This window comes from Oncorhynchus nerka, linkage group LG8 (genome assembly GCF_034236695.1).
Source record: "Oncorhynchus nerka isolate Pitt River linkage group LG8, Oner_Uvic_2.0, whole genome shotgun sequence".
NCBI lineage: Eukaryota > Metazoa > Chordata > Actinopteri > Salmoniformes > Salmonidae > Oncorhynchus > Oncorhynchus nerka.
Genome location: NC_088403.1, coordinates 35,981,005 through 35,992,682, shown reverse-complemented (window position 1 = coordinate 35,992,682; position 11,678 = coordinate 35,981,005).

Genomic DNA, 11,678 nt, shown 5'->3' with positions numbered 1-11,678 from the left:
CTTTTGATCGTGTGGACCACCAGTACTTGTTTTTTTGTCTTGGATGAATTTACTGTATGCTGGGTCCTCGTATATGGTGACGGTGGGGGATGGTTTGAGTTGCCCCGTCCCTGTCCAAAGGGGCATCAGGCCGGGATGCCCAATTTCAGGGCAGTTATATAGTTTGGCGATTGAACCAATGCTTTGTTTTTTAAGAGCGAAGCTTACTGGTTTCTCTGTGCCAGGTGTAATGGAGGTTCCCACGATAGCACTGTCTGCGTATGCAGATGATGTGACAGTTTTTATTGTAGGGGGTGAGGATGTTAAGGTTCTCTCAAACGCTTTAAAGGTGTATGAGGGGGCCTCCTCAACTAGAGTCAATTGGGGAAAGAGTGAAGTGCTGTGGGCAGGTCAGCTTCAAACGGGGTCCGCTCCATGGTTACCAGGGGCGCTTTAGTGGGGCAGAGATGGGATGAAGACTGTTTTTTTTTCTAGTCTCCGATGTCTTTCAGAAAAATAACTGGGAGGGTGTATTGGAGAAAGTGTGTGCCAGACTGTCAAGATGGAAATGGGTGCTGCCCCAGCTGTCTTATAGGGGACGGGTCCTGGTAGCTAATAATCTTGCTGCTTCTACCCTGTGGCACAGACTAATGATTTTGCAGCCACCAAAGGGTCTGATACAAGAGCTTCAGAGGACCCTTGTCAATTTCTTCTGGTCTGTACAACACTGGATTTAAACTGCAGCCCTGTACCTGCCACTGCATGAGGGTGGGCAAGGCCTGGTGGACATTTCCTCTAGAATCATGGCTTTCCGGCTTCAAGCAGCCCAGAGATGGTTGTACAGAGACGGTTCTAGCTGGGTCAAAACAGCCTACATATTGATGAGGAGACTGGGCTGTTTGGACTTAGACAAGCACCTTTTCCTCTTAAAGCTGGAGGGGGGTGATTTGCCTGCCTGAATACATTTTATGAGTCTGTTATGCAGGCTTGGAGAGTCCTTGTCAAGTCCCGTAAGGCCGGCATGCCACCAGGGATGTGGCTTTTTGAACAACCTCTTTTTCACCACACTGCCATCCAGTCCCGTGTTTTGGGTTCAGCTAGCCTACGTTCATGCCTGTTAGGCGTGGGGTGTACCAAGCTGGGTCATCTGATGCGGAACAGGAGCAGATCGTTGGAGGAGCTGGGAGAAAGAGCAGGGATCCGATCATCTCGCCTACTGAGGAAGGTCGTCGCTGAGGTCTGCGACTCCTTGCCAGTGCTTCATCTGCAGTATATGACTGACACTTCCAATTCTGATCGGTGGAAGGAGGGTCTGGATTATGTGTTCCCTGCACTGATTGTTAGTGCTGCGATGGGGGCATTCGAGGAGGACGTGGGGATGCTGCTTTCCTTCGATACCCCGGAGCTGGGGGAGTTCAAGGAGGTGGGAAATGTGTAAAGGTGTGTAAAGGTGTCCCATGCCTCTTCCCTGGAAGGGGTAAAATCGACGAGGTGGGCGGGTGTGCTTGGTCCAGGTGCCTCTCCAAAAGGTTGTTGGCGATCATTATACAAACTGCCTATTGATAAGAGGACAGCTGACAAGCTGCTTAATTTTGTGTTAGGGGCAGCAAAATTAGCGATATGGAAGACCCGAAAGAACAGTATTCGGGGACAGGGGTCTGTGGATGTGGTGGGAATGCTGGAGGGAATGTTGGCTGCGAGACTAAGGGTTGGGTTTGTGTTTTTAATTGATGTGTAACTGTTGTTTTGTATGAGTATTTATTGTGTGGTGGGCCCCCAGGCCCAATAAAGATTATTTTAAACTTTAAAAAAAATTCTCTCTCTCTCTCTCTCTTCTCTCTCTCTCTCTCTCTCTCTCTCTCTCTCTCTCTCTCTCTCTCTCTCTTTCCCTCTGTTTTGCCTTTCCTCTCTCCCTGTATGTGCCCATCTCTCTATCACTCCATCAGACTGTATGTCTGTGTATCTCTCTCTCTCTCTAGAAAATTATCAACATCCCACCTCTGCACTCTTTACTTACTTGTTCTCTATCTCGTTCTCCCTCCTCCGGTTTAAGGGCCAATATCTCAAATTGACCTGATTCTACACCTGGTGACCGTTCTGCTATTGTTCTCATCCATTTACCTTTCTCAGGCTCAGGGCTAGATGTCACGACAATTAAACAGAGCTTCTGTGCCAGCAGTAGTCTGGAATATGTTAATGAATCTCAAGTCTCCTTTAGCTTCCCTACATTTATCACAAGAGCCTGACATAAAAACCCATGAAGTTATTGTCCAAGGTGCGCTAAGGCTGCATTTATTGGGGTCTGATTTCGTGTTCCCTCCCGCTGAGTTGGCCACTAGTGTGGAGGTGTAAATTACCTTGTGTTATTATGCATTAACACCTTCTGTTGGGAATGAAGGGGAGTTATATTATGAATAGAGCAGGAGAGGTGTTGAGGAACATGCAATTGATGTCATGTACATTCTGAGAGTGTCTATTTTAGATGCTAATGAAACACATATCTATTTCCCACAGAATAGATAATTAGTGGTATGTGTGTGTGAGAGAGAGCGAGAGAGGGACAGACAGACAGACAGACAGACAGACAGACAGACAGACAGACAGACAGACAGACAGACAGACAGACAGACAGAGACAGACAGAGAGAGAGAGGGGGGGGAAGAGGGACAGACAGAGCGAGAGAGAGCGATAGAGAGAGGGTAATGTGATGTGTGTGTCCTTAGCTAGTGAGCTCCTTTCCTGTTTTGAAAATTTTGCCACTTACTCATCTCTCTCTCTCTCTCACTCACTTGCTCTCCCACTCCCCCTCTCTCCCTTTATTTCCCTCCCTCTCTCTCTCTCTTCCTCCCTGTTTTATCTATCCTCTGACACTTTGTGTCTGTCGGATTAGCACCTTTAGTTTCTCAGCAAAGCAGGTGGGGAACATCATTAGAGCTCCACAAATAGTCTTGGCAAGCTCACCAGTGGGAGAGAGGTGTCACTTTAAAAAACACAATGTTATACATTGGAGTCATGCCATGGTTACGTCATACACTACTACCCCGAGGCCCAGGCGGAAACATTTTCTCAGCCAGAGGGATTTAGAGAGAGAGAGTGCAAGAGAGAGAGAGAGAGAAATTAGTATGGAAACTAGGCTCATATCTGCATTGGGATCCTATTTCAATCATAATTAACGGGCTGTTTTTGTTTTCAAACCAGTCATTTTACTTTCTCTCAAGAGTAGTGATTGCTGAATGATATATTGTTGTGTAGCACTCGTGGGGTGATATTTTTTGTACCATCAATCATCGGAATGAAAGCTGCCGTCAAGGCTCCACTTGATAAAACGCAGCGCAACAGTCTGACGGGATATCAGTCTTCATACACAGCCATTTGAAATCCAAGCAGAGGCAGCATTTTTTTTTTTTTTACAGCGCTCCTCAGATCAGACTCTCATTTTAGTCTTGATTCAAACCAAGGGTGCAACTTTGGTTTTAGAAGTGGGGGTGACATTATTATTATTATTGTTGTTATTTTAGTTTATCTAGTCAGATCAACACTCCAAACAGCCTACCCGACCGCTCGGAGACAACCACATGGTCCTAAAGCACACCGTTGCCTCGTTTTGTATCCCCCGTCCCCGTCCCCCCGTCCCCTGTCCCCAGTGAAAATTGCGCCCCTGATTCAGACACCTCAGCCATGTGCATGTTTCAAGATGATGCTCAGTGTGAAATCTCATCACGTAGGCTTTTATTCACTGTCAGCTCAGTCAACTGTTGGATCAATCTTTCATTATTTTTCACCTCAGGGGTCAAATAATAACTTCAGATATTATGCACTTGTAACTCAAACTTTCCCGATGATCATGTATTGATATCAGTGTAGGATTAGCAGGAGTATTGGAGATGCACATGTTGTTCAGAAGTTCTGATTTGGCCTGATAAAACTTTTAACCCTCGGGCCCCTTGATGAATTCAGGAAGCTTATGTTTCTCTGCCTGTTTAGTGTTCAACTTTGACCTTGACACATTGTTTCAAAGACTATTGAATACTTTTGATTGAGTGTGGACAGCATCCCTTAGTAAAGTAACATTTTTTTGTTAAATCTCTTCAATTCCTCACAGCTTCTGATCTGCTCGCTGATGTCTGTTTTTTCAGGTAGTATACAGACATTCAGTGTATCACTAAAAGTGTCACTTTGTTTAAGGGTGTTTTGTATGTTTTCTCTGTCTAGCTATTAAATATTATGGCCATAAGCCTCTACTGTTTTATGAATGCATTCTGTTTACCTGACCTTCATCTTCCTAAGTAAACTTAAGAAGGCTTTGATAACAATGTTCTTTACTTTCGGGGGAAAAATGCACTCTAATGAGATCCGTTGAAGTCAGAAGAATAGAAGTTGTTTCCTGCAGTATACTTTGCAAGTTCGATACTTTTTTCATGAAATATGTGTCCCTGCTACTACACTCCCCTCCGTATTTATTTGGACATTGAAGCTAAAATGTTTACATTTGGCTCTATGCTTCGGCATTTTGGATTTGAGATAAAAATGTTTCATATGAGGCAACAGTACAGAATGCCACCTTTTATTTGAGGGTATTTCCATACATATTTGTTTTACCATTTAGAAATGAAAGCAATTTCTGTATTTACTCCTCCCTTTGGAAGAAGTCATAAGTATTTTGACAAATTCAGTAATACAATAGTCAAAAGTTTAGTATTTGGTCCCATATTCACTGCACACATGATTACATCAAGCTTGTGACCTTAGTGAGAGTTGAGAGTTGAGAGTAAAACGTTTCTTTACAATTTTTCATCAAAACTTTCAGAACTACCTTTTAACAAAAATCTGTGTGTTTAGGCAGAAAAGGAGAAACGAGGGATTAAACACGATTTCTCGCTGAGAGGAAAATACAGTCAGTCTTGCATTAATTATAATGCTGCAGGGATGAGAGGAGCTATGGCCAAACAAAAGGTCACATCAGTGTCTCTGCATGATCATTTGCTCTCCTAGATCTGATGTGGACCTGTAATATCTATTGTACTCTCTAACAGAGAAGGTATGGTCAAGAATCTCGTCGATGACCCTGTTCATCCTCCTCCTCTACATATATCGGGTTTTTGGTGGTTGTCTTGGCCAGGGTGGAGAGTTTGGAATCTGATTGATTGCTTCTGTGGACAGGTGTCTTTTATACAGGTAACAAGCTGAGATTAGGAGCACTCCCTTTAAGAGTGTGCTCCTAATCTCAGCTCGTTACCTGTATAAAAGACACCTGGGAGCCAGAAATCTTTCTGATTGAGAGGGGGTCAAATACTTATTTCCCTCATTAAAATGCAAATCAATTTATAACATTTTTGACATGCGTTTTTCTGGATTTTTTTGTTGTTATTCTGTCTCACTGTTAAAAAAACCTACCATTAAAATTATAGACTGATCATTTCTTTGTCAGTGGGCAAACGTACAAAATCAGCAGGGGATCAAATACTTTTTCCCCTCAATGTATATACTGTAACCTAGCAACAAACTAAAGTTTCCCCCAACTTTAATCATAGGACCTTGCCAGTGTCTGCTTGCAGTTGTGGCTTCAAATACCAAGCTGATAACAACTCGAGGGCTCCATCCTCCTCCCATAGTTATAGTGTTCCACATATTTTCAGAGCTTCTTCTTGAAGGCCCCAGGCTCGAAATTCAAGGGCCCTGTCTGATACGGAAAAACTGTGTCCTTACATGATCCTGTCTTTACAATTTTCTGTTTTATGAAATTCTGTTGGACAATAAAGCATATGGAATTGAATCGCAAGTAACCATGTTTTGATTGGTGAGAAAAAGGTGCGTGGAAGAGCCTGTGATGATGTTAGGTCTACAGTGACTTGCGAAAGTATTCACCCCCCCTTGACATTTTTTCTATTTTGTTGCCTTACAACCTGGAATTAAAAAAAGATTTTTTTAGGGGGGTTTGTATCATTTGATTTACATAACATGCCTACCACTTCGAAGATGCTGAATATTTTTTCTTGTGAAACAAACAAGAAATAAGACCAAAAAAATGACAACTTGAGAGTGCATAACTATTCACCCCCCAAAGCCAATACTTTGTAGATCCACCTTCTGCAGCAATTACAGCTGCAAGTCTCTTGGGGTATGTCTATAAGCTTGGCACATCTAACCACTGGGATTTTTGCCCATTCTTCAAGGCAAAACTGCTCCAGCTCCTTCAAGTTGGATGGGTTCCGCTGATGTACAGCAATCTTTAAGTCATATCACAGATTCTCAATTGGATTGAGGTCTGGGCTTTGACTAGGCCATCCCAAGACATTTAAATGTTTCCCCTTATACCACTCGAGTGTTGCTTTAGCAGTGTGCTTAGGGTAATTGTAGTGCTGGAAGGTGAACCTCCATCCCAGTTTCAAATCTCTGGAAGACTGAATTCCCTCAAGAATTTCCCTTTATTTAGTGCCATCATTCCTCAATACTGACTGGTTTCCAAGTCCCTGCCAATGAAAAACTCTGGGGATGGTGTTGGGTTTGCGCCAGACATAGAGTTTTCCTTGATGGCCAAAAAGCTAAATTTTTATCTCGTCTGACCAGAGCTCCGTGGGATGTTTAAAGTTTCTGATCTTTTTTTATAACCCAACCCTGATCTCTACTTCTCCACAACTTTGTCCCTGACCTGTTTGGAGAGCTCCTTGGTCTTCATGGTGCCCCTTGCTTAGTAGTATTGCAGACTCTGGGGCCTTTCAGAACATGCTGTTTATAGATTTTTCTACTGTATTATTGATTGTACGTTTGTTTATTCCATGTGTAACTCTGTGTTGTTGTATGTGTCGAACTGCTTTGCTTTATCTTGGCCAGGTTGTCAATGAGAACTTGTTCTCAACTAGCCTACCTGGTTAAATAAAGGTGAAATAAATACATAAAATAAATATATACTTAGATCATGTGACAGATCATGTGACACTTAGATTGCAAACAGGTGGATTTTATTTAACAAATTATGTGACTTCTGAAGGTAATTGTTTGCACCGGATCTTATTTAGGGCTTCATAGCAAAGGGGGTGAATACATATGTACGTACCATTTCAATTTTTTATTTCAATTTTTTAAACAAGTTATTGTTTTAATTTCACATCACCATTTTGGACTATTTTGTGTATGTCCATTACATGAAATCCAAATAAAAATCCATTTAAATTTCAGGTTTTTATGCAACAAAAAAACTCCAAAGGTGGATGAATAATTTTGCAAGGAACTGTATGTTTAATAACGAGTTCCTAGGGACACTGATTGGTTGGTGGTGAGGTACAGTACAGTAGACTATAATCAGTTGCATAACGAGTTCCTAGGGACACTGATTGGTGGTGAGGTACAGTACAGTAGACTATAATCAGTTGCATAACGAGTTCCTAGGGACACTGATTGATTAGTGGTGAGGTACAGTACAGTAGACTATAATCAGTTGCATAACGAGTTCCTAGGGACACTGATTGGTGGTGAGGTACAGTACAGTAGACTATAATCAGTTGCATAACGAGTCCCCCTGCGGTGGGGTTGTGTTCTGCTCAATATGCCTCTCAGCTGTTGTTTGTCCATTCAGTCGATAGGGAGATTGTTAGATAATGCAGATGTAATCACTGACTGACTGTAGTTCTCAGTGGACCAACACCATGGCGCCAATAAGAGTTGTGATGTTGATGATGCTGTGCGTTCGAACGTGCTGATCAATTTGTGTAGTTTGATTAAAAGTAAAAGTACCTGTATAACTTGATTTGGGGAAAAATAAATAATCAGTCATGTACAACTTGATCTAGGGAAAATAAATTGATTTTGCAATGAAATAGGTGTGTTTTGTTAAACTGATGGATTGCGTTTGATTGAGAAAAACAGGAGTAGGGAGGGAGTTAAGATAGAGGGGTGCTTGACAGATCATATGACTCACCCCCTTTGCTCCTCACAGACTCGAAGAGAGCTTAGGCAACGCTCCACCATCCTCGCAAATCTATTTCAGGAGGAGTGGAGTGCGAATGAAAGAGCGAGAAATACGTTGGATTGTCTTTCTAACAAAGCCGGGGATAAGGAGGAGCTTGAATCAATGGGAAAACAGAAAACAGCTGCATATCTCTCCCTCTTTAACCCACTTTAACCCACTCAGCAGTGGGCGCAAAGCCTCACTGTGTTAACAGACCCTGTAGTGAGAACGTAGCGTCCCGTCCTTTAGCCCTGGCCCCGGTCCAGCCAGGACAGGCACAGAGATAATGGATATTAAATGAAACCTGAACGTAAAGCATTCCAATGGATTTAGGTTTCACCACCATAGCTGGGACATCTTGTAAATTGCTTCTACTGCTGTGGATTGATTCAAAAGTCCTTCAAGTATACTTTTTTTGATAACACTCAAAGTTGTTGAGCTGGTTGCAACATCTGTTTCTGCTTCACAGTGAGAAACTGGCAAGCCGCTTTGCTATGAGTTTGAAACGAGTTAGCAGACACTCGAGTCCAATGTTAACGTACCCAGGTATTAAATCAGCCTTCCTTGAGTTAACTATGAAAATCAGTCATCCACATGTTTCAAAACAACATGTGCAATTACTTCTCAATTAATTTCAAGTAAAAAGTCACAACATCTTGGTTGATTTCCAGGAAAGGATTTCATTTTGCTTTGCATTTTAACTAATGACAATAACTAGTTGGAGACTCATTTAAACGGTCTATTTCACCTTCCATTCATGCATTCCTGTTGATTTAAGTGTGAACGAATGCTACTGTTTTAGGCCCAGCTGTCAGTTGAGAGAATACTTCAATAAAGAAGTGAATTGCTAAATATTCTGATTGTTTTCAAGTTTGAAAAAGAAATGACCTTTTTAACTTACAGATGGAAGACAGACACAAAGAATGACAGACAGATGGACAGACATACAGAAACCAGACAGACAGACAGGACATTGAGCTTTTGAGAAAATCCATACATACTGTATGTTATTACTTTTCCTTCTTTTTCACATTTCTCCACAACAAAACACGGCCTCCTCTACCTGTCGACCCCCCTTCTCCTCCTTCTCCATTTATCACATATCAGCCCAGTTTGTTTGACATATAAATCGATACCGTTGGAATTCTTGTAACCTTGTATCCTTGATCATACTTTGATTCCATTTTTACTTTCGGCTTTGTACATTGAACATCCAATCCATGAAATTACAAATGTATACTGTCGGGTGAATTATTTCTGTCATTAGATGCTGAGGGCCGGGGTTTTGATTTATAACAGCTGCGAGGCATTCCGACTCTCCCGTTATATCTTCTCTGTATGTGTGCAACCATTCTGGACTTCAATCTGCTGAACTTCAATCCCTCTGACTGCCTAACTGTACATGCTTTGCCCTGTTAACTTTGCTTTTCTTCACTTCTCCTGGTGTGCTCTGACAGCATCATATATCATTTCACTCTGTTACTGATGGTCTATTTGGGTTCGGAATAGGGAGTGAAATTAGACTCCTTTTAAGAGAATATTGAAGAACCTCTTTGGAAAGAAATTGCCTTTCAAAATGTTCCTCATATTGAAGATATGATTTGGGGTAATAGGACATAACTTTTTGTGTGAATGAAATGGATGGATCTAAGAGGGCCACGGGTCTTGAAAGGAAAGGAGACTGAAAGGTACAGCTCTCCAAAACGCAGTATTAATGGGCATAAAGAGGGATTGGAGAGAAGGAGATTAAACAGTTCGGAATAGATTTTCTCACCCATTTTCTCCGTTCATTACTCTGTCTTATTTAGTCCGTGACAAAGACAGCAGATGGAAGAGATTATCTCTGTGATGCACAATGCATCAACAATGAAAACGATGGAAGAAATAGGATTCCTTCCTTGATTTGATTCAGTATTTATCAATGCCGTCTTCAAAGGATAAATACTTAAAAAGCTCCTCTGTCCGTTTTTAAAAATGCCATAAGCCGAAACCCATTGGTTCTACTTTTAACAATTAATGAAGCCTTTTTATTTAACTCCATTGTTTTCCAACAGTTGCTGAATATCCTCTGTACCTCAGTCTTCTCCTCTATTCATGCACCTTGGTTGGAAAGGCAGGTAGTGGCAGTGATCCCTTCCGTTTATAGGTGTTTTTGTGAGATAACGCTCTAGCAAACCCCTGGTGTCCGACAACAGAGTTGTGGGCCATTTTCCCCTCAGACTGCCTTTGCCTTTATGGTTTAAGAAGAGTCACATTTCCTTGTGTCAGGTCATCATAGCATGGCCAGAGATTAAAACATCCAACTGTGATTTTATCACTCTTGGTGCTCTGCCTTGGCTTTCAGGCATGCTGTGGGGACGATTGCTAGTGTGGTCAGTGGCTGGCTGTAGATCAGATCTACATAGATTGTTTCCATACATGGTGGCTGGTCACTAAGTATTTAAAAAAAATAAAAAGAAACCTTTATTTAACTAGACAAATTCTTATTTTCAATGACAGCCTAGGAACAGTGGGTTAACTGCCTGTTCAGGGGGTTTGAACATGCAACCTTCCGGCTATTAGTCCAACGCTCTAACCACTAGGCTACCCTGCCGCCCCACATCTCAGCTCTCCATCTCTGGGTGTACGTGTTCCTCTAGCTGGGTGAGAGCTGCGTCCGCCAGCCACAGCAAAGACGGCTCATTAAGCTCAGCGCTCAGGCCTTTACGCTTGAGGTGAAATTGCATGATTGCGTTTTTCTCTCCCCCTTGTGGATAACACGATAAGCCTCCCTGGCAACATATGTCTTGCGGACAAGGATCATTTAACGTGTAATGATCATTTCCTGTGGGTGTAATACGGCAGTGTCTTCGGTGGCTTTTGTTGACATGAGGGGATCGACCAACATTCCGTATCGCTCTCAGTGACATGGAAAAATAGATCGTATCTATGTCATTTCAAATGATTTAATTCTGATTGTGACGAGTGTTCTCAGTTTCTTACATAGGGGAAATACGGCATTCATATTATGTGGAACATGTTTTATTACTTTTCGATCAACGACAAAGAGAATTGTTTACATTTGTCACATTCACCGCAGTTAATTCACCGCACTTTTGTAGCACTTGATCAAAATAGGTCAAAGTATAACTTTACGAATGATATCATCTTAAATAGTTCTTTCCACATTGTTGGCCCTGAAGTCTGTAATTTGTCACTTCTTGTGACGTAAATGTTCATGATATTATCTACAGGCAATGTCCGTAATCCACAAGATAGAATATGTAATGTTTGTTGTATAATGTAAGTTTCTCTTAGGCCACACTACGTCCCTTAAGTCTCCCACGTCCTCAGGATAAAAGGAGACAAAGTATATTATAAAGAAAATACCATGAAATTTCACAGAAAACCTGCACATTATTAAATCAAAACAGAGAACCATACATAGCATTAACATTTAATTCTGAGAGAAATCAAAACTCAAATATCAAATAGTTACGTGTTCTTAAATGTGCACATTGTTCACATATTTTATGCATTTGGGCTATGATATTAACAGTATTCACCATCTTCTTTATCCAAGCAATATTTTACAGGACAAAAAACCGTCACACAGTATCAACTTCAATGTAAAAACATCAGATACAGTGAGCCACTGTCTTTCAGTTCACAATATGTCAACTAAGGCATCAGTCGAATTTTGTCAGGTTGTCCCCTGTATGGTTCATCCATTTTGACAACCTCACCTTCTGCCAGCACTTAGATCCAGGAAAAC